The sequence below is a fragment of the Oncorhynchus clarkii genome, chromosome 17 (genome assembly GCF_045791955.1).
Source record: "Oncorhynchus clarkii lewisi isolate Uvic-CL-2024 chromosome 17, UVic_Ocla_1.0, whole genome shotgun sequence".
NCBI classification, from domain to species: domain Eukaryota; kingdom Metazoa; phylum Chordata; class Actinopteri; order Salmoniformes; family Salmonidae; genus Oncorhynchus; species Oncorhynchus clarkii.
In genome coordinates this window covers 45934462-45939663 of record NC_092163.1, presented here as the reverse complement: position 1 = coordinate 45939663, position 5202 = coordinate 45934462, and positions in this window count along the sequence as shown.

Below are 5202 nucleotides of genomic sequence, written 5' to 3'. Positions count from 1 at the left end.
AGAGGAGGAGGGGCGAGAGGGCACAAACACGCACACACACACACACACACACACACAAAAGCAGGCCCCGCCTCTCCCTCGCTTTTCCGGTACTCCCGCCCCTCACTACACCATCTTCTTGGCGCTCTCTTGTAGCGTTTCCCGCTTTAGGACAATGATGTCCATAGCGGACGTTTTGTGGAAGTCTATTCTATGGGAATAAATTATTTGTAGACAGCATTGGCCTAGTAAAACAAGGTCCCTGCCTTTCCTTATAATTAAGTAATTATGAAGTACATTCAATACCTAATTCTGAGAGTAGGGTGAATAGCCTACAGCGGAGCATGGAAGGTATATTCAAATCAAATCAAAATCAAATGTATTTATATAGGCCTTCATACATCAGCTGATATCTCAAAGTGCTGTACAGAAACCCAGCCTAAAACCCCAAACAGCAAGCAATGCAGGTGTAGAAGCACGGTGGCTAGGAAAAACTCCCTAGAAAGGCCAAAACCTAGGAAGAAACCTAGAGAGGAACCAGGCTATGTGGGGTGGCCAGTCCTCTTCTGGCTGTGCCGGATGGAGATTATAACAGAACATGGCCAAGATGTTCAAATGTTCATAAATGACCAGCATGGTCGAATAATAATAAGGCAGAACAGTTGAAACTGGAGCAGCAGCACAGTCAGGTGGACTGGGGACAGCAAGGAGTCATCATGTCAGGTATTCCTGGGGCATGGTCCTAGGGCTCAGGTCCTCCGAGAGAGAGAAAGAAAGAGAGAATTAGAGAGAGCATATGTGGGATGGCCAGTCCTCTTCTGGCTGTGCCGGGTGGAGATTATAACAGAACATGGCCAAGATGTTCAAATGTTCATAAATGACCAGCATGGTCGAATAATAATAAGGCAGAACAGTTGAAACTGGAGCAGCAGCACGGCCAGGTGGACTGGGGACAGCAAGGAGTCATCATGTCAGGTAGTCCTGGGGCATGGTCCTAGGGCTCAGGTCCTCCGAGAGAGAGAAAGAAAGAGAGAATTAGAGAGAGCATATGTGGGATGGCCAGTCCTCTTCTGGCTGTGCCGGGTGGAGATTATAACAGAACATGGCCAAGATGTTCAAATGTTCATAAATGACCAGCATGGTCGAATAATAATAAGGCAGAACAGTTGAAACTGGAGCAGCAGCACGGCCAGGTGGACTGGGGACAGCAAGGAGTCATCATGTCAGGTAGTCCTGGGGCATGGTCCTAGGGCTCAGGTCCTCCGAGAGAGAGAAAGAGAGAAGGAGAGAATTAGAGAACGCACACTTAGATTCACACAGGACACCGAATAGGACAGGAGAAGTACTCCAGATATAACAAACTGACCCTAGCCCCCCGACACATAAACTACTGCAGCATAAATACTGGAGGCTGAGACAGAAGGGGTCAGGAGACACTGTGGCCCCATCCGAGGACACCCCCGGACAGGGCCAAACAGGAAGGATATAACCCCACCCACTTTGCCAAAGCACAGCCCCCACACCACTAGAGGGATATCTTCAACCACATCAGGATGACCACATCAGTGAATCAACCCACTCAGGTGACGCACCCCCTCCAGGGACGGCATGAGAGAGCCCCAGTAAGCCAGTGACTCAGCCCCTGTAATAGGGTTAGAGGCAGAGAATCCCAGTGGAAAGAGGGGAACCGGCCAGGCAGAGACAGCAAGGGCGGTTCGTTGCTCTCTGTGAGGTGCAGTTAACTCTAATGAACTTGTCCTCTGCACCAGAGGTAACTCTGGGTCTTCCTTTCCTGTGGCGGTCCTCATGAGAGCAAGTTTCATCATAGCGCTTGAAGGTTTTATGGACTGCTCTTGGAGAAACTTTCAAAGTTCTTGAAATGTTCCATATTGACTGACCTTCAAATCAAATCAAATGTTATGTCGCATGTGCCAAATACAACAACCTGACAGTGAAATGCTTACTTACGAGCCCCTAACCAACAATGCAGTTAAATATATATATATATATGCATACATACATACATACATATATATATATGGGGTGGCAGGGTAGCCTAGTGGATAGAGTGTTGGACTAGTAACCGAAAGGTTGCAAATTCAAATCCCCGAACTGACAAGGTACAAATCTGTCGTTCTGCCCCTGAACAAGGCAGGCAGGCAGGAACAAGGCAGTTAACCCTAGGCCGTCATTGAAAATAAGAATTTGTTCTTAACTGACTTGCCTAGTTAAATAAAGGTTAAAAAAATATACATATATACATACATACAGTGTACATTACATACAGTGGGGCAAGAAAGTATTTAGTCAGCCACCAATTGTGCAAGTTCTCCCACTTAAAAAGATGAGAGAGGCCTGTAATTTTCATCATAGGTATGACAAACTATGACAGACAAAATGAGAGAAAAAAAATCCAGGAAATCACATTGTAGGATTTTTAATGAATTTATTTGCAAATTATGGTGGAAAATAAGTATTTGGTCACCTACGAACAAGCAAGATTTCTGGCTCTCACAGACCTGTAAATTCTTCTTTAAGAGGCTCCTCTGTCCTCCACTCGTTATCTGTATTAATGGCACCTGTTTGAACTTGTTATCAGTATAAAAGACACCTGTCCACAACCTCAAACAGTCACACTCCAAACTTCACTATGGCCAAGACCAAAGAGCTGTCAAAGGACAACAGAAACAAAATTGTAGACCTGCACCAGGCTGGGAAGACTGAATCTGCAATAGGTAAGCAGCTTGGTTTGAAGAAATCAACTGTGGGAGCAATTATTAGGAAATGGAAGACATACAAGACCACTGATAATCTCCCTCGATCTGGGGCTCCACGTAAGATCTCACCCCGTGGGGTCAAAATTATCACAAGAACGGTGAGCAAAAATCCCAGAACTACACGGGGGGACCTAGTGAATGACCTGCAGAGAGCTGGGACCAAAGTAAGAAAGCCTACCATCAGTAACACACTATGCCGCCAGGGACTCAAATCCTGCAGTGCCAGACGTGTCCCCCTGCTTAAGCCAGTACATGTCCAGGCCCGTCTGAAGTTTGCTAGAGAGCATTTGGATGATCCAGAAGAAGATTGGGAGAATGTCATATGGTTAGATGAAACCAAAATATAACTTTTTGGTAAACTCAACTTGTCGTGTTTGGAGGACAAAGAATGCTGAGTTGCATCCAAAGAACACCATACCTACTGTGAAGCATGGGGGTGGAAACATCATGCTTTGGGGCTGCTTTTCTGCAAAAGGACCAGGACGACTGATCCGTGTAAAGGAAAGAATGAATGGGGCCATGTATTGTGAGATTTTGAGTGAAAACCTCCTTCCATCAGCAAGGGCATTGAAGATGAAACGTGGCTGGGTCTTTCAGCATGACAATGATCCCAAACACACCGCCTGGGCAACGAAGGAGTGGCTTCGTAAGAAGCATTTCAAGGTCCTGGAGTGGCCTAGCTAGTCTCCAGATCTCAACCCCATAGAAAATCTTTGGAGGGAAAGTCCGTGTTGCCCAGCAACAGCCCCAAAACATCACTGCTCTAGAGGAGATCTGCATGGAGGAATGGGCCAAAATACCAGCAACAGTGTGTGAAAACCTTTAAATAAATTCATTAAAAATCCTACAATGTGATTTTCTGGATTTTTTTTCTTCTCATTTTGTCTGTCATAGTTGAAGTGTACCTATGATGAAAATTACAGGCCTCTCTCATATTTGTAAGTAGGAGAACTTGCACAATTGGTGTCTGACTAAATACATTTTTGCCCCACTGTATATATATTTATGTATGAATAAGAAATAAAAGTAACAAGTAATTAAAGAGCAGCAGTAAAATAACAATAGTGAGACTATATACAGGGGGGTACCGGTACAGAGTCAATGTGCGGGGGCACTGGTTAGTTGAGGTAATATGTACATGTAGGTAGAGTTATTAAAGTGACTATGTATAGATGAAAACAACAGAGAGTAGCAGCAGTGTAAAAGAGGGGGACAATGCAAATAGTCTGGGTAGCCATTTGATTAGGTGTTCAGGAGTCTTATGGCTTGGGGGTAGAAGCTGTTTAGAGGCCTTTTGGACCTAGACTTGGCACTCCGGTACTGCTTGCCGTGCGGTAGCAGAGAGAACAGTCTATGACTAGGGTAGCTGAAGTCTTTGACCATTTTTAGGGCCTTCCTCTGACACCGCCTGGTATAGAGGTCCTGGATTGCAGGAAGGTTGGCCAGAGTGATGTACTGGGCCATTCGCACTATCCTCTGTAGTGCCTTGCGGTTGGAGGTCGAGCAGTTGCCATACTAGGCAGTGATGCAACCAGCAACCATGCTCTCGATGGTGCAGCTGTAGAACCTTTTGAGGATCTGAGGACCCATGCCAAATCTTTTCAGTCTCTGATTGGCTAAAATGCATTATGAAAAAAATAAATTCCACAAATTAACTTTTAACAAGGCATACCTGTTAATTGAAATGCATTCCAGGTGACTACCTCATGAAGTTGGTTGAGAGAATGCCAAAAGGGTGCAAAACTGTCATCAAGGCAAGGGGTGGCTACTTCGAAGAATCTCAAATATAAAATATATTTTTATTTGTTTAACACTTTTTTTGGTTACTACATGATTCCATATGTGTTATTTCATAGTTTTGATGTCTTCACTGTTATTATACAATGTAGAAAATAGTAAAAATAAAGAAAAACCCTTGAATGAGTAGGTGTGTCCAAACCTTTGACTGGTGCTGTATATTTTATTTTCACATCACAGTTCCAGCAACTTATGAATGTCTAACCAGGCTCAACTCAGTACACTCCCCTTAGAACTCTTCCTCCTTGCAGAGACCAATCTAGGTCATGGCACCAATGGTACCGGCTGGGTTCAAAACCTTCAACCCGGGACTCTTGCACACCACCAGACTGTGTTACCCTGCTGAGCTAAAGCCTATAGTAGTCATTCACTTTAGGAACCTCTGTGCTTGGGGGGTGCCAGAGGCCTGGTATGTAAGCCACACAGTACTCTGCCTCTGCTCATTTTGAACTGTACATGCCTGTACTCAGTCGCAGAAGCAGCAGGTTTCTCTCTCTCTCCCTCTCTCCCTCCCTGGGTGCTTCCCAAAAGGTACCCTATTCCCTATATAGTGTACAATTTTCTACCAGGGCCCATAGGGGTCTTGTAGAAAGCAGTGCACTGTGCAGGTAATAGCGTGCCATTTGGGATGCTGAACTTGCTTAGTCCT